The 19,485-nt window shown below is 43.6% G+C and overlaps 1 long non-coding RNA gene across 1 annotated transcript; it reads right to left on the reverse strand.

Moving 5' to 3' along the window:
• Nucleotides 1-7,667: 7,667 nt before the first annotated feature.
• LOC138224304 (uncharacterized) lies at nucleotides 7,668-11,725 on the reverse strand. Its single transcript, XR_011182750.1, has 2 exons — nucleotides 11,517-11,725; nucleotides 7,668-8,830 (listed from the first exon to the last, which is right to left on the reverse strand). It is a non-coding gene; the product is annotated as an uncharacterized lncRNA (long non-coding RNA).
• Nucleotides 11,726-19,485: the final 7,760 nt, after the last annotated feature.

A 19,485-nucleotide genomic window follows, 5' to 3' on the forward strand; every position in this document is an offset into this window, starting at 1 on the left:
CAGTTACCATCTGTTTTGATTTTCAATCTCTACACAACGAGGATCTGTAAGGAGGCGCTTCAAGATTCGCCGCCATAGACTCGTGTATCTCTGTCGAAAGTGCAGTTCTTTTTGAACTCTTGTAGCAATAAAAATAGATACGATACAAAACAAGAGTATATATAGCAAATCAATAATGTCATCAGGGGTACATAGATAGTATAAAATTTTTACACTTCTGAAAAAAAAATTTCAACATCTGCACAACAAGTCTTCGACAGCGCTTTGAGACTCACCGCAATAGACTCGTGTATCTCTGTCGCCACCCAGTGGCCATTTCTCGGAAGTGTCACCGCCGGGCGTAATTCAGTACAGTCCCGGAATGGAAATTCTGATTGGACGAGAGCCGTATAATTCCCGCCTCCTTCCAAATTCGGCGCTGATTGGTTATGAGCCGAGTCACTCAAGGTGAGGGCGGTATTTCCGTTTAAGGACACGGAAGTCCACGGTGATTGGCTAGGAGCGGTGTCACTCACCCAAACTAAAAGGAAGTCCCGCCTTTTTCCAGCCATTGGCGGTGATTGGACACACCGCGCGTCACTCTTATGACGTCACTTAACCACGACGGATCCGGATCTGATGCGTGATTAGCGCGACAGCCGGTCCGTCGCTGAGATCGGTGTGGAGCCGCGGCCCAGGATGCTATGGTTCCGCTCTCTGTTCGTCAAGCACTGCGGACTCCCGGAAAACCGTATTGCAGGGCCGAGAGTTATTGAACTCCAGACGTCGCCGGAGAGTTACTTTACTGGCGAGTCGCCTCGCGTTGTTGATTAATTCGACCTTATTGTGTTTTCTCTTCTTTAACATTTATATTGCAATAGTAAAAATGCTATTCAATGCACACAAGAGTACATTACAGATCACCGGGGTACATTATACAGGCAAATACAGACTAGGTAAGCACAGCTTTCATGTTGGGACATTTAGAAATAGTTTGGAGACGTGCCCTCATGTGTTTCAGATGTGACTTCTTTCCATTTGGAAGCGCCTTACTTCTACCAAGAAAAGAAAAGGCTTCGATAACGAGATCGTCATGAAGAAATAGTAACGATCATTTCAGTGCATTCTGACATTTATTGGTGCGAAATAGATGTTATTTTACTGCTGTTATATTGGGCGAGAGTTCACACGGATAATCAAACGAGAACGGGTTTGCCCTGGAATCCATTCCACTGCCGAATCTGAAAGTCAGAGCAACAGAACGGACGTATTGTAAGGCGACTGTGGTGTTGCTCGACCACATCAATTAGGCGAGAAGTACACTCTGCTACTACGACATACGGTCTAATGATTCCATTTCGATTATTTCTTATCTTTAGGCTATTTACACATATAATAACGAGCAAGTATAATGATTAAGCCAGTGATAAATTATATGTAATATTCGGTTCAGCAGTATTGAGCAGTAAAATAACATCTATTTCTCACCAATAAATGTCCGAATAAGAAACCTCCTTTACACAATTGTGCCGATCAATTCAGTGTTTTAATAACAGGACAAAACAAAAACAAACGTGAGGTTTCTGGGCTGCTTTGAAAAAGACAATTATCATCTATATTACTTTTAAATCTCTGCACACTATGTATCTTTACCGGGTCGATTCAATGTACAATATTGTAATGACGCCTTAACCTTATTATTCATACAAAATGTGTTTGACAATCGTCATGTTTTATTCCACTCAGTTTCCCCAAAGAGGTGCTCCAAAATAGTTTGACAAGATATTGTGAGATTGCAAGAGGGATCTTAAGTATTTATTAGTACAAGTAGAACTAAATTGTTTTCCTTGTAGTCTAATAAAGGTTGTAAATCCTTCTATAGTTTCTGATGGGCTACTGTTAGTTTCTTAAAAGCATCAATACCTCTCTAGGAGTAGCTCTGGTTACGACGGATTGTTATCAGACTTATCACAAACATTATATCTATTCATAAAATCTTCTTGATTCTACATTTCATCATCCACACCAGTTAATTTGTTGACCCCACTTATACTATTTTAAACCCAGTTTTCAAAGCACGGGTTTATTTTTTCTCTGTATTCTAGATGATGATATCAATGGGAGGTATGTTTATCTATAAGAGACCACGTGAGGGGAACTTCTTCATGGACGCTGGCACGTTTTGGGGGGGTTTCCAGCATCCAAATGACATTCAAGTAAAAAGTCTATACCCGTTAGTTCCTGAATGAAGTTGACACTTTCCAACAGCCACCAGTTCACTTTTCTGATATGTAAAGAAAGACCAGATACAGAGGAAATGACTTGTAAATACATTTAATTGCTTTGTCCACCTCTCTGTGCTTTCTCAGAGAGACAGTTGTATCCTCAGCCAATTGGGAACACCTGTAATCTCTTTATCCCGTACTTGAACACCCTGAAACTATTTGTTATAGGAGCGTAGGCAGTGGGAAGAGGAGTGGGCTCGTGTCGAATTGCCTTACCCGTTCCCAATCTGCAGGAGGTCCCACGACGGAAGGTAGCTGCTCCAGTCGCTGGAGCTCAGTTCGCTGTCGAAGGAGGACGAGGGCTCTGGCTCGGGGGAATCACGGCTCCACAGCTCCTACCTGTTGCAGAGTGTTTCTGCCCTCCCGATGGCCTCTTTGTTTTAGAAGGATCCATCCCTCTTCGCTTGCTTACACCACAGGTTTCATCGACGATAGTGTGCATCCTGAAGCAGTGAGTAATCGGAAGTTACCGCTGTCACTTCTTCACAAACTCATAACTCGCCGTGTTCAATTTTGTGTTGAGTTACAGGAACCTCAGCATCAGATGAAATATTCTCCAGCGCCCTAGGGAGACTGGGGGACTTGCCAGATTTTCAGCTTTATTACTGGGTCCTTCGGCTCAGGGCTGTTGAGCAAAGTGCTCCCCTCTGCTGGAGAGCCACAGGGGCACTACAGAGCGGCCTCGTCTTCCCTGCTCCTGCCCGTGCCTGTGGACGGCCAGTGTGACCGCGCGCGAGACAAAGTAGTGCATTCGTGGTGTAAATACAGAACGTTCACTAGCTGACTGAGGAAAGTTACAGAGACGGGAGTATACGTTCTGAAATAATGTGAACCACTGTTACTACACACAGACAGACTACTCAAAAATCATGTGGCTTTTTAAGGTCATTTTGTCTGCCTAAAGTATGTTAGATTTGTCACAGCAAAGAGTTTGAATACTTACAGAATGCAGCAGCTAGAATTGTTACTCGGAGCAACAGGTATGACCACATAACCCCCATACTTATCTCTCTTCATTGGCTTCCTATCATGTACGGGGCGGACTTCAAACTCCTTCTACTTACTTACAAGGCTCTCAGAGGTCAGGCACCTGTCCTGCCTCGCAGGGATACTGCAGAGGAGAAATACCGTACACAGCATGGTTTCAGAGGCCTGTCCGTCATGGGCTGGGCACCATGTGAGTTGAATGCTGCATCAGTGCCATGGATCCAAGAGGGGCATGGTAGATACAGCTATCGTTTAGGAGGATTCTGCTGGTCTGCAGAGACCTGCATGGGGTACTGACATACAGACGACGTGATGGATGGATGGATTGATTAAAACCCGCATTCATTTCTTTCTTTTTTTTTAATGATATAATGTTAGCATGCCCAAAGGGGTTGGGCAGCCAGTTGACCATGGACCCCTAGAGGATTTTATTCTCCTTACTGAGGAGCCTTTGGTTCCTTTCCTCCATTGTCTTCAGTTCTGTATTCACAAAATGTATATTTACTTGCACTGTTAAGCACCTTGGGGCAACCTTGTTGTGAAAGGCGCTATATGAAAATAAATTGAATTGAATGACAGAGTCACGGCTTTTCCAGTTTCCTCTCCTATTATCGTCTTTATCTGCACTCTAAAACACAGTGAAACCTTGAACCTTTCAACTGGACCACTGCCGTTCTACATCACAATGACTTTAACTAGGACGGAGACTTGAATGGGATGAAAAAGGAAAAGGCATTATTTGCAGGAAGAAATTAAACTGTTACACCTGATCACTTGCTAAACAAAGTGATTCACTGGAGTGGAGGCGGTGAAAGCTTTGTGAATCAACTTACAAAAGGATACATGTAAGAAACGTAGCTCCCATATTAAACCCTTGAAAAATCTCTGAGTGTTATGTGCAGGTGAAAGTATTGTTCAATTATTGTAATAAAGCTCACTCAACTAAGACCCACGTTGGAAAAGTACCAGAGTATTCTCACCTAAGAGGAAATACTAACAAGTAGGATGTTAAAATGAAAAGCATTAAAAACTGAATGATCTTCAGTAGTTAAGTGATTATTGAGCTCTGGGTCACAGTGCTCCTGAAAAAAAAATCAAATTTCAGCAGAGACACCCACGGACAGCAGGTGAGCACCAAGCTGTGCCAGTGTCTAAGTGTATGAATCACAGTTTCAAGGAGCTTTTTTCAGTTTCGTTCCACTGATCGGCCAACACGGGGGGCACTTCAGTCTTACTCGCCCTATTGCATTAAGAAACTGAACAACATTCTCCAATAACTTCACCTAACAAAAAGCAATTTGCGTAGCTGGGAAAGACTGGACTCCCCCACTGGGGATTTTTGTTTTTCATCCCGATGGGGATGTGCACTATATAGAACATTGCTGGACCCATGTGCAATTGGTGTCATTTCTAATCTAGAGGTCGAAGCTGTGAAACTTTCTAAGAGATGGAAGATCTCTTGCGAGACACCGATTCACAGAAGGGGCTAATGAGATCTTTGCTTGAAGTCTCATTATGCTGCACTATTTCATTTGTCAGTGGGCACGACTCACAGGCATCTAAAATAATTTCAGTGAGGGACTAAACAGGCCTCTCGCAAAGACTCGGGAACGGACACAGACCTTATCATCTCTGCTCCTCGGGAAGCGTACAGAGATCACATTAGATGTGTTGCTCAAGCTCTTTATTGTCACGTACAGTAAACCCAGCAGTGTGGTCAGTGCGGGATGTGTTCTGTCCCGACGGCAAGGTCGGCAGCCAGAGGAGACCTGAAACACAAGACGGAGAGGTAAGACATTGATTCCGACAGAGAGAGCTTTCACACCGGATTACTGACAAGAGGAGCAATAAGAGAAGAGTTGTAAAGACACGCCGAAGAGAATATTCTCATCTAAGAGGAAATACTAACAAGTAGGAAGTTAAAACGAAAAGCATTAAAAACTGAATGATCTTCAGTAGCGAAACGATTACCGAGCTCTGGGTCACGGTGCTCTTGGAAAAAAAAATCAAATTTGAGCAGAGACGCCCACGGACAGCAGGTGAGTGAATGAGTTGTTTATTTTGTTTCCTGTGAATTATGTAGAATTCACAACGTTTTCCATTTGTACAGGGAAACCATTGCGAGCAGATTCACTTCTTCTACACTAGAATGAATGATTTCCATCTTCACTCTAGGGTACTCTGCTTTATAGCACTGTATTGTATTCAGCATATATGTCTGTTATGTATACATTTTCTTTCTCACTTTGTCTCTCTATCTATTTGTATCAGTTTTTTGGAGAGCACCATCACACCAGCATCACAACATTTATTCTACTGCCTTATTAAGCAAATGTCTCTACTAAATTCTTTTTATGTAGAAAACATATTTTTGGACATGATATACACAAATGGCTAATTATACCTTCTGATAATATTTCCATCTTAGAAATGAAGCATTTCTCTCCTGCAGTTTGAGGTTGTTAAATAGAAAACTGGATCACCCCAGGGCTGAATCTTCTCCCTCTCTTACACACGTTGTTCATGAACGATTACAAGAGCAAACACATAGACTGACTTCTCACAAAGTGTGTCGATGACACAGTCCCGGTCAGCTTACTAAAGGACCCAGAAAATCACCACGGGCCAGTCTGAACAGTTTCTCGGAATGGTCTGTTGACTTCTCTTTGATGTTTCACGTTACAAGAGCAAAACAATACTCACTGATTTGAGGATAATTGCGCCATCCCTCCAGCCTACTGAAATGAACCGTCAGACTGCAGAAGCTGTCAGTGACTACAGGTCCTTGGGACTGGTCAGAGAAACCTGAGATGAGACAAACGTTGTGAGACCATTTATAAGCTTGTGACCTCAAATTAAACAGAAGTCAGACATTTTCAAAGGGGGCAACACCGCGGCACAGTGCTTAGCATCGCTGCCTCATAGCACCGGGGCCCTGGAGTTGATTCCAGGGGTCCTGTCTGTGTGGAGTCTGCATGTTTGTTCACGCTGCAGGGGACACCTCACCCCCACAGGGCAAACAGACACAAACTCACACCACAGCCCATTTTCCCACAACACAATCAACCCGCCAGTATCAGTCTGTGTTCAGTGCTGGGGAGGTGCCTTGTCCTTGCAGAACAAAAACAAGGTGATCAGGACTGACGGCAAGACTCAGGTATTCAAGTACCCAGTAAATCCAGGGCTCAAATGGGGGAACTGTTTCACGAGCTACACAATATCCTCACACACGATGACAGAGCCTTGGAAAGCCGTGTGGAGAGATAGGTGCTCGTACCCAGCCGGAGTTAAAAGACCACGCATTGAGCAGAGCAACTGAGCAAGAGCACACTATCGATCTATCCAACCCAGAAAAGCACACATCTCTGTGATACAGAGTGCAGTGTGAGTTGCAACTAAGTTTTTGTTCAATATATGTTTTGTCTGAAAGAGTCTATTTTGATTAGATGCATGCAACACTATTTCTTTCTCATTCTCTGTCTTTCTATGTCTTATTTGGATCACAAAGTTCATAACCCCGCCAGTTGCTTTGGCTCTGAAAGCATCCCTCAGCAGGGACAGCCCTGATCCCCAAACACAGGGCTGCCCTTCCCACTGGCCGTCTGCTCTCTGCCCAGTGGAAGTAGTGTTTCTGCCCCGCAGCTGTGTGAGAGAAGATGAGCTGAGAACACTAACCCACCTCTGGAGAGGGAAGAGTCTCGGCCGGAGGGGAGCAGGAGCTGCCGGGCTGCCGCAGACAAGGCGCCGCTGAAATGACAGAGAAATCTTTTAGAATCAAACGTCACCTGGCTCTGTGTTTAAGCTGTAGTACACGATCACATTAGATTATTAAAACATGCAGACTGCCATTTCCATTCTGTACAAACAAAGGGTTTTCCATTGTAGAAAACACCACCGCATATCCAAAGCGGAGTGCACTGGGACTGCAGTCCAGAGAAACCCATCATGTTACAAGAACTGGAGGCCATTTCACACCAAAACTGTAGAACAGGATTCTTTCTGCACACCCAGTACTGGGGGCTGTGTCGGAGGCTCCTCACCGGAAGAGACTTGCATTCCTGTTGGCTCCTCTCGTTCTGTGATGATTTTAGCCGTCGAATCGGGCAGGAGGCAGGCGCTCTTCGGGAGCTCTCGTCCCGTGCTATAACTCGGACCACGCGATGGCACAACCGCTTCCTCCGTACAAACAGAAACTTCAAACAACAAACCCCAACAAGAAATCTGCGCACACTTGGACTCCTGCTGCAGCTGAGCAGTCACGCACACACCTCCTGTTGCTCCCAGAGAGAAACAGGCCCAGGGTCCCAGCGCTGCCACCCGCTGCGCCGCGTCTCTCACCTTTTCACCTCCACATGCAGATCATGACGCGACCGGAGACTCGCCGATTAGATAAAAAAAGCCATCTGTTTCAACAACTTTTACAGCTCCGTTGACACGGCAACCACGTTTTATTGACAAAGTAAAATAAACACAGGAGAAAAGTTTGCAAACAAGACTGGAGCTAAAAGAAACACGAGGACAGTGGGTTTGCTTTATGTGCCGGGTCGATAAACCAGCGCTGCAGACACGTGAATAAAAGAAAATATACACACAAGGGAACACAGAAGAGAGACATAGAAATACAAGAGACGATAAATACGCTGAAATTGTATTAATATAATTAATTCTAACGTTCAATCAAATCAGCGAAACACGTGGGCAGGGCAGCCCAGTGAACTACAGAGACTACATTACCCATAAGCCCTGTGGGCGACAACATTTTGACGTCATCGACTCGCGTCTTTTGTATTTTTTATGAGATCAAAAACTACAAGAAAACAACGCAGCAATCGTATTGTCAGGGGTACATGCAATAATACATGTACAGGTTATGGAAAAAAAGATTAAACAAGGTAAATGCAGATAGGGTCCGTCCATGCTTCAACGTTCTTACAACTAGACACAGTACGTCTTTACATCTGTTTGAAACTGTTCAAACATGGTCTCCTCTCACACCATTCCGTTGATAATTATGTTGCGCAAGTATAAACATTTTTTAAAATACAAACGATATTTTCATCTTCCTTTCAATGGAATTAAAATGTAACAAATGTATTCCTTTAAAAGTAAATTAGTCTCTTTCTCTATATAAGTTTGTAAAAAAGTCCTGAATGTTTATAAGCCACAACATAACCAAAATAAATGTTGTTAGCTTTCAGGGCTGCTTTCAGAAAGGTCACAGTTATCATCTATATTGATGATCAATCTCCGCATAAGTCTTTCCAAAAGCGCTTTAAGACTCGTGTATCTCTGTCGCCGCCCAGTGGACATTTCTCGGAAGTGTCACCGCCTGTCGGAACTCGGAAAAGCCCCGGGACTGAAGCCGTGTGACTAGACAAGAGCCGCATGTCTCCCGCCTCCTGCTGAAATCTCAGCGCCGATTGGACAAAACCTGCTCACAGTCCGGATCCAGTGGAAGGCTGATCCAGTCTGGGCTTTCCTAAGCCGACAATCCGGATCCAGTGGAAGGCTTACCCACTCCGGGTTTCCCTTAGCCGGCAGTCCGGGTCCAGTGGAAGGCTGATCCACTCCGGGTTTCCCTTAGCCGACAGGGAGAGAAGGAATCATGACATTGAATACGGGAACAGTGGAGCTGGCGAGATTCAGGGAGGGTTTTCCGGACACATTTGAGTTGATAGTGGAATAAACGTTTTTCTTATTGCGCATCAGGAAATTCTGTTGTAAATGTGAATTAGGTTCCTTATTCTAATTCCACACTTCACAAGGATCCCTATCTCATGTCTCTCCAGCGCTGGCTGGGATTACCATTTCAGTGGGCCAGCACTAAGAAACAGGTCTGCACCACCCAGAAAGACAGATTAATTTTTTCCTGTTCAAGCAAGATTGTCAGTTTGTGCCACTGTGAAATCACTTAAAGGTTATTCCTCAGAGACCAGCTCTCCCCCTGTGTTGTGCAGTCAGTCAAGATGAAGACTAGACAGTGAGAGAGGGACTCTGCAATGGGAGAGAAACTAATGTAGCATTAGTATGAGACCAGTCCCTGCGTCAACAACACAGGCCAACAGAGGAAGGGAGGAAATCAACAGTTTAGGATTCTATATGTGTATTACAAATGAGAAAGTAATAAAGTCCGGCTGTGCCAGAAGATATTTCACACTGTAACGACCTAAGAAAAGCAGTTCATCAGCCTGACAAAGTTTTATTTATCTCATATTCCTTCTTCTTATATTTTTCCACTTTTTGCACAAATCCAAGTAATTATGATCTTTTCTTGATTTTCTTTTCCTGGAAACTAGTTAAGAGATCAGGAGCTCTTGGGAGCCTAAGAGGTGACCTCTGCATTTAAACGTGCAAGAGTTTTTAATACCGATATTGCACTAACCGGAAGCCTTTCCAAATCCTACATGAAAACAGCCAGCTTCCCACTTTACAACGCCAGCACGAGTCCGATACAGACGGCTGCATTGGACCGTTTCCCGCACATCGGAGACACTCTGTGCAGAATATTAAATAAAGTTCACGATGTACGGAAATACACTGTGTACGTCTTTCCAGACCCTATTCCACTGTTCAGGCCCCAGATGTTCAGCCAGGTCCTTCTCCCAGATCAACTCAACCGCATGACATGCCGATACTCCAGAGTTCCTGTTAATTCAATATAGCTGACAGTCTACATGCGCATACGTTTTAAATACACCTGTGAGCTTGCAAGAACTGCACTGTGAGCTGCAAATCACTTTTTGTTTGATGGCATTTTTTGTCAAATACACTCTGTGCTGAAAATTAAATTATAGACACTTATGATGAACGGAAAGAGACCCTTTTGTATTTCAATATAGTTTAAGGGCTACATGTTTATAAGTTTTAAAGATCGCTGTAAGTCTCTCCTCAATTCTGACACTATTAGGTGAAGAGTATTTTTACAAAGTAAAGTACAGCTCATACATGTTAGTCTTGAAAGAATCTAGGAGCGTTATTTGGGGACTAAACAATTATACGAATATTTGTGGATGTAATTAATTGTTAAGATCTCTGTTGCAAGATGACAATATCCTCGCTGTTACAGTATATTGGAATTTATCATTTGTAAATTGGGTTGTTTTGAAAAAATGTGGATGCTGCCCACCCGAAAAGAACTACCAGAACTAACACAAAAACACAACCACACTACTCTGATCTGTGAGCTTTTTGGACAAGCACACGTTCAAGAAGAAAAGCACAAACACAAACAGACAACTCTCAGACATTGGAGGATACTTTCAATGCATAAATTCTATATATCCTATATAATGTAATCTATAGGAGTCCATAGATCAAAACTATTTCTAGGAACAATGGAATCATTGAAATGAATGAAAACCAGCCTCCAGAATGGATCAGTCTGGAAAACATACTGTGAAAATTTCTGCCGACAGATCCCAGACACAGAAGCATTAGACCAGAACAACATATATGAAAACCGGAAAATATTCCAATTGGCTATAAAAGACAACCCAACCCCTTAGACTCCCCAGTCACTGAGCAGGAGCCACTAGACAAACTCCAAGCCCTCAGACCACGAAAGGCCTGTGGCCAAGACACAGTCGACAACACTTGACTCAACTGAAGAACAACACTTTGAAACACAACCAGCTACACATACCTCTGACTGACAATCAGTTCATCTGGGGGTTTTCCTGACAGTGAAGTCACTGAAGGAGCAGGCACACGGGGCTTTCCATGCCAGTAAAAGGAGGCTCTACAACATCAATCCCCCAATACAATTGGCTCTGAACATTAAAAGTGCAATCAAACCCTTTGCCCTATGCAGCAGGGAAGTGTGGGATCCCTTCACTGAGCAAGATTACACTAAATGGGACAAACAGCCTGTAGATACTCCACGCAGAGTTCTGTAAAAACATCCTCCCAACTGGAATGCTACAGAATCCTAAACAGACAATACACGCAACACACACTAACTCTGTTAACCATAACATTATGGGATGGTACCATTCAATTTTAACAAATCGTACGCAGTATGTCAGGCTCAACAAAACTCTTTCCAAGTCACGATATACAAACAAACGAAATAGTCTTTGATCCCAGAGCAGTTGGTGATCACACGCATGTAGTAATCCACAATGAATTTGTCACTCAGGTTGATGGATACGATCAGGTGCGATCAGGTGGGGATTCTGTTTTCCTGGGGGGGTTTAGTGGTGCACCTTGACTTGCAAATTCATTTTTATATGATGACAATGTTTTGGTTTGTTTTAAAGAACTTACTGTTTTGATTAGATGTATCAGAGATTGTGACTCTGCTTTTAGCTTCCCATTCCTTCCAAACAAAGGGTCTTCTGTTGTAGAGAACAGCACAGCATATCCAAAGCGAAGCGCAAGGGGACTGCAGTCCAGAGAAACCTGTAAGTTTACAAAGAATGGAGGCAATTTCACACCTCTGGTTGTGCCAGAGGGTCCTCAGTGGAAGAGATACCGGGGACCCCAGCACTGCTGTCACCTCTTCTGTACTCCTCCTATGCTAACAACTGTGTATCTACTGCTGACTCTGTGAAATGAATCAAGTCTGAAGATGATCCCACCAGAATAAAAAAAAAATCTGTAGAGGAAGGAGGTCATTGCTATAGTCAGCACCCCAGAAATCCGGACCCACGAGAACATAAGCAGAGCATGCAAACTCCACACACTCACAGCACCCAAGGAAACCAGACCCACGAGAACATAAGCAGAGCATGCAAACTCCACACACAGCGCACCCAAGGAACTCGGACGCACGAGAACATAAGCAGAGCATGCAAACTCCACACACACAGCACCCCCAGGAAACCGGACCCACGAGAACATAAGCAGAGCATGCAAACTCCACGCAGACAGCACCCCCAGGAAACCAGACCCATGAGAACGGGGCAGAGCATGCAAACTCCACCCAGACAGCACCCCAGGAATTAAATCCAGGGTCTCAGTGCTGGAACCCACTGCGCCGCCGTCTCTCACCTTTTCACCTCCACATGCAGGAGACATGCAGGTCTCGACCGGAGACCGGAGACTGGAGACTCCTCACTCCTGCAGTAACACACCCAGCAGGACTCGCTCATGGTCCAGTGAGCCCAGCGGTTTGAGTCTGGTTTCCAGCGCTGATGTGTCCCTGATAGTCCTGTCCCACAGCCTGCGAGTCACCGTTTCTTCCTTTTCTTCCGCATAATGTCCACAAAATACTCCAGCTGGCGCTTTCTAGACTAACGTTTCTGCTTTGCTCGCTGATTAGATTAAAAAAGCCATCTGTTTATCTGCTGGAGGTCAGATCGCAACAACTTCTGCAGCACCGTTTCCCCGGCAACCACGTTTTATTTAACAAAGTAAAATAAACACAGGAGGAAAGTTTGCAAACATGCAGACAGGATGAGCGCTGCAGACACAGGCTTGTGAAATACACAGAACAGAAAACAGAAAGAAAAATACACACTAGAGTACACATAACACAATCAGGGGGACACAATACTCCTGCTCTTTACACAAACAGGTCGGCGCAGCTGTCATGATGTCTCATTTACAAAGAGTCTGAAGATTTGCTCGTCTCTTCCCAGAGCAGCTTCACTGCGGAGAGCAAGAAACAGCTCCTGCCGAGTCCGTCTTGTAAGAGAGACATAGAAATCCGCGACACGATTAATACGCTGAAATCGTATAATTAATTCTGATGCTCAATCAAATCTGCGGAACGCGCGGGCAGCGCACGTGTTCTGTAGTGCGCTATAGAGCACTTGAGAGACTACATCTCCCACAAGCCCTGTGGGCGACTTCCTTTTGACGTCATCGATTCGCGTCTTTTTTCTTTTTAATTAGAACAACAATACATGCCATAAAAACAAGAATACATATAACATAGAGTATAGTCGGGGGTACATACGATAATACATGTACATGTTATGCAAAAAGATTAAACAAGTAATCTTGTTTAATAGTAAACAAAAGCAGATAAGGTCCGTACATGTTTCAAATTGTCTGTACAAACGCATTTACATCCGTTTTAAAGTGTTTAAACATGGGTCCCCTCCCACAGCATGTCGTTAGTTATTATATCGTGGAAGTATCATATTTTTTTAAATACAAACGACATTTTCATATTACTTTCAATGGATTTAAATGTTGCATGATTTTACTTCTTTAAAAGTAATGCCAATATTAGTTTCCTTCTTTACATTAGCTTTCAGAGTTGCTGTCACAAAAGTCACAGTTACCATCTGTTTTGATTTTCAATCTCTGCACAACGAGGATCTGTAAGGAGGCGCTTCAAGATTCGCCGCCATAGACTCGTGTATCTCTGTCGAAAGTGCAGTTCTTTTTGAACTCTTGTAGCAATAAAAATAGATACGATACAAAACAAGAGTATATATAGCAAATCAATAATGTCATCAGGGGTACATAGATAGTATAAAATATTTACACTTCTGAAAAAAAAAATCAATATCTGCACAACAAGTCTTCGACAGCGCTTTGAGACTCACCGCCATAGACTCGTGTATCTCTGTCGCCACCCAGTGGCCATTTCTCGGAAGTGTCACCGCCCGCCGTAATTCAGTACGGTCCCGGAATAGAAATTCTGATTGGACGAGAGCCGTATCCATCCCGCCTCCTGCCGAAACTCGGCGCTGATTGGTTACGACCCGAGTCACTCAAGGTGGCGGCGGTATTTCCGTTTAAGAACACGGAAGTCCGCGGTGATTGGCTAGGAGCGGTGTCACTCACCCAACGAAAAGGAAGTCCCGCCTTTTCCCACCCAACGGCGTTGATTGGACACACCGTGCGTCACTCTTATGACGTCACTTAACCACGACGGATCCGGATCTGATGCGTGATTAGCGCGACAGCCGGTCCGTCGCTGAGATCGGTGTGGAGCCGCGGCCCAGGATGCTATGGTTCCGCTCTCTGCTCGTCAAGCACTGCGGACTCACGGAAAACCGTATTGCAGGGCAGAGAGTTATTGAACTCCAGACGTCGCCGGAGAGTTACTTTACCGGCGAGTCGCCTCCCGTCGTTGATTAATTCGACCTTATTGTGTTTTCTCTTCCTTAACATTTATATTGCAATAGTAAAAATGATATTCAATGCACACAAGAGTACATTACAGATCACCGGGGTACATTATACAGGCAAGTACAGACTAGGTAAGCACAGCTTTCATGTTGGGACATTTAGAAATAGTTTGGAGACGTGCCCTCATGTGTTTCAGATGTGATTTCTTTCCATTTGGAAGCGCCTTACTTCTACCAAGAAAAGAAAAGGCTTCGATAACGAGATCGTAATGAGGAAATAGTAACGATCATTTCGGTGCATTCTGACATTTATTGGTGAGAAATAGATGTTATTTTACTGCTGTTATATTGGGCGAGATTTCAAACGGATAATCAAACGAGAACGGGTTTGCCCTGGAATCCATTCCACTGCCGAATCTGAAAGTCAGAGCAACAGAACGGACGTATTGTAAGGCGACTGTGGTGTTGCTCGACCACATCAATTAGGCGAGAAGTACACTCTGCTACTACGACATACGGTCTAATGATTCCATTTCGATTATTTCTTATCTTTAGGCTATTTACACATATAATAACGAGCAAGTATAATGATTAAGCCAGTGATAAATTATATGTAATATTCGGTTCAGCAGTATTGAGCAGTAAAATAACATCTATTTCTCACCAATAAATGTCCGAATAAGAAACCTCCTTTACACAATTGTGCCGATCAATTCAGTGTTTTAATAAGAGGACAAAACAAAAACAAACGTAAGGTTTCTGGGCTGCTTTGAAAAAGACAATTATCATCTATATTACTTTTAAATCTCTGCACACTATGTATCTTTACCGGGTCGATTCAATGTACAATTTTGTAATGACGCCTTAACCTTATTATTCATACAAAATGTGTTTGACAATAGTCATGTTTTATTCCACTCAGTTTCCCCAAAGAGGTGCTCCAAAATAGTTTGACAAGATATTGTGAGATTGCAAGAGGGATCTTAAGTATTTATTAGTACAAGTAGAACTAAATTGTTTTCCTTGTAGTCTAATAAAGGTTGTAAATTCTTCCATAGTTTCTGAGGGGCTACTGTTAGTTTCTTAAAAGCATCAATACCTCTCTAGGAGTAGCTCTGGTTACGACGGATTGTTATCAGACTTATCACAAACATTATATCTATTCAAAAAATCTTCTTGATTCTACATTTCATCATCCACACCAGTTAATTTGTTGACCCCGCTTATACTATTTTAAACCCACTTTTCAAAACACGGGTTTATTTTTTCTCTAGCCGCTAGTTCCTGAATGATTAAATTAGGGGAAACATACACCACCTACTTTGCTTAATTTTGTAAATAATACTCTGTCGGTATCAGTATTAGATGCTCTAAACCCTGTAGCATTTAGGCCTCCTTCTGCCTGTGTTTGACAAATAACAACCATGAATATTTTTTTTTTATTTTACAGTGGTAAAGAACATCAAATCACATCTCTTTTTGGATTTTTGAAAATCTTAATACCAAGATATTTAATCACATCTTTTACATGTATATTACGTATGGAGCAGACACTTTCCAACAGCCACCAGTTCACTTTTCTGATATGTAAAGAAAGACCAGATACAGAGGAAATGACTTGTAAACGCATTTAATTGCTTTGTCCACCTCTGTGTGCTTTCTCAGAGAGACAGTTGTATCCTCAGCCAATTGGGAACACCTGTAATCTCTTTATCCCGTACTTGAACACCCTGAAACTATTTGTTATAGGAGCGTAGGCAGTGGGAAGAGGAGTGGGCTCGTGTCGAATTGCCTTACCCGTTCCCAATCTGCAGGAGGTCCCACGGCGGCAGGTAGCTGCTCCAGTCGCTGGAGCTCAGTTCGCTGTCGAGGGAGGACGAGGGCTCTGGCTCGGGGGAATCACGGCTCCACAGCTCCTACCTGTTGCAGAGTGTTTCTGCCCTCCCGATGGCCTCTGTGTTTTAGAAGGATCCATCTCTCTTCGCTTGCTTACACCACAGGTTTCATCGACCATAGTGTGCATCCTGAAGCAGTGAGTTATCGGTCTTATTTCTGCTGAGAAACAGTTCAAGCACTCACAAAACAATAACCAGGAGACGGTATAAGAAAAAGTATTGTAAGACTTGCAGAGTAGATTTGAATAGACAGTGGATGTCACACTGCGTGCTTGAATATCACGAGATTCAGTTCATTCTTTCCTGCAGGTTAACTTCCTGTTTGACATTGTACCGCTGTCACTTCTTTACAAACTCATAACTCGCCGTGTTCAATTTTGTGTTGAGTTACAGGAACCTCAGCATCAGATGAAATATTCTCCAGCGCCCCAGGGAGACTGGGGGACTTGCCAGATTTTCAGCTTTATTACTGGGTCCTTCGGCTCAGGGCTGTTGAGCAAAGTGCTCCCCTCTGCTGGAGAGCCACAGGGGCACTACAGAGCGGCCTTGTCTTCCCTGCTCCTGCCCGTGCCTGTGGACGGCCAGTGTGACCGCGTGCGAGACAAAGTAGTGCATTCGTGGTGTAAATACAGAACGTTCACTAGCTGACTGAGGAAAGTTACAGAGACGGGAGTATACGTTCTGAAATAATGTGAACCACTGTTACTACACACAGACAGACTACTCAAAAATCGTGTGGCTTTTTAAGGTCATTTTGTCTGCCTAAAGTATGTTAGATTTGTCACAGCAAAGAGTTTGAATACTTACAGAATGCAGCAGCTAGAATTGTTACTTGGAGCAACAGGTATGACCACATAACCCCCATACTTATCTCTCTTCATTGGCTTCCTATCATGTACGGGGCGGACTTCAAACTCCTTCTACTTACTTACAAGGCTCTCAGAGGTCAGGCACCTGTCCTGCCTCGCAGGGATACTGCAGAGGAGAAATACCGTACACAGCATGGTTTCAGAGGCCTGTCCGTCATGGGCTGGGCACCATGTGAGTTGAATGCTGCATCAGTGCCATGGATCCAAGAGGGGCATGGTAGATACAGCTATCGTTTAGGAGGATTCTGCTGGTCTGCAGAGACCTGCATGGGGTACTGACATACAGACGACGTGATGGATGGATGGATTGATTAAAACCCGCATTCATTTCTTTCTTTTTTTTTAATGATATAATGTTAGCATGCCCAAGGGGGTTGGGCAGCCAGTTGACCATGGACCCCTAGAGGATTTTATTCTCCTTACTGAGGAGCCTTTGGTTCCTTTCCTCCATTGTCTTCAGTTCTGTATTCACAAAATGTATATTTACTTGCACTGTTAAGCACCTGGGGGCAACCTTGTTGTGAAAGGCGCTATATGAAAATAAATTGAATTGAATGACAGAGTCACGGCTTTTCCAGTTTCCTCTCCTATTATCTTCTTTATCTGCACTCTAAAACACAGCGAAACCTTGAACCTTTCAACTGGACCACTGCCGTTCTACATCACAATGACTTTAACTAGGACGGAGACTTGAATGGGATGAAAAAGGAAAAGGCATTATTTGCAGGAAGAAATTAAACTGTTCCACCTGATCACTTGCTAAACAAAGTGATTCACTGGAGTGGAGGCGGTGAAAGCTTTGTGAATCAACTAACAAAAGGATACATGTAAGAAACGTAGCTCCCATATTTAACCCTTGAAAAATCTCTGAGTGTTATGTGCGGGTGAAAGTATTGTTCAATTATTGTAATAAAGCTCACTCAACTAAGACCCATGTTGGAAAAGTACCAGAGTATTCTCCCCTAAGAGGAAATACTAACAAGTAGGATGTTAAAATGAAAAGCATTAAAAACTGAATGAAGCCCACGGACAGCAGGTGAGTGAATGAGTTGTTTATTTTGTTTCCTGTGAATTATGTAGAATTCACAACGTTTTCCATTTGTACAGGAAAACCATTGAGAGCAGATTCACTTCTTCTGCACTAGAATGAATGATTTCCATCTTCACTCTAGGGTACTGTGCTTTATAGCACTGTATTGTATTCTGCATATATGTCTGTTATGTATACATTTTCTTTCTCACTTTGTCTCTCTGTCCATTTGTATCAGTTTTTTGGAGAGCACCATCACACCAGCATCACAACATTTATTCTACTGCCTTATTAAGCAAATGTCTCTACTAAATTCTTTTTATGTAGAAAACATATTTTTGGACATGATATACACAAATGGCTAATTATACCTTCTGATAATATTTCCATCTTAGAAATGAAGCATTTCTCTCCTGCAGTTTGAGGTTGTTAAATAGAAAACTGGATCACCCCAGGGCTGAATCTTCTCCCTCTCTTACACACGTTGTTCATGAACGATTACAAGAGCAAACACATAGACTGACTTCTCACAAAGTGTGTCGATGACACAGTCCCGGTCAGCTTACTAAAGGACCCAGAAAATCACCACGGGCCAGTCTGAACAGTTTCTCGGAATGGTCTGTTGACTTCTCTTTGATGTTTCATGTTACAAGAGCAAAACAATACTCACTGATTTGAGGATAATTGCGCCATCCCTCCAGCCTACTGAAATGAACCGTCAGACTGCAGAAGCTGTCAGTGACTACAGGTCCTTGGGACTGGTCAGAGAAACCTGAGATGAGACAAACGTTGTGAGACCATTTATAAGCTTGTGACCTCAAATTAAACAGAAGTCAGACATTTTCAAAGGGGGCAACACCGCGGCACAGTGCTTAGCATCGCTGCCTCATAGCACCGGGGCCCTGGAGTTGATTCCAGGGGTCCTGTCTGTGTGGAGTCTGCATGTTTGTTCACGCTGCAGGGGACACCTCACCCCCACAGGGCAAACAGACACAAACTCACACCACAGCCCATTTTCCCACAACACAATCAACCCGCCAGTATCAGTCTGTGTTCAGTGCTGGGGAGGTGCCTTGTCCTTGCAGAACAAAAACAAGGTGATCAGGACTGACGGCAAGACTCAGGTATTCAAGTACCCAGTAAATCCAGGGCTCAAATGGGGGAACTGTTTCACGAGCTACACAATATCCTCACACACGATGACAGAGCCTTGGAAAGCCGTGTGGAGAGTGAGGTGCTCGTACCCAGCCGGAGTTAAAAGACCACGCATTGAGCAGAGCAACTGAGCAAAAGCACACTATCGATCTATCCAACCCAGAAAAGCACACATCTCTGTGATACAGAGGCTAAGGCAACATGTGAGTAAAAGATTTTGAATCAGCAATTGTGCTGATGAGCCAGTCAGCAATTTTT

The sequence above is a fragment of the Lepisosteus oculatus genome, chromosome 19 (genome assembly GCF_040954835.1).
Source record: "Lepisosteus oculatus isolate fLepOcu1 chromosome 19, fLepOcu1.hap2, whole genome shotgun sequence".
NCBI classification, from domain to species: Eukaryota; Metazoa; Chordata; class Actinopteri; order Semionotiformes; family Lepisosteidae; genus Lepisosteus; species Lepisosteus oculatus.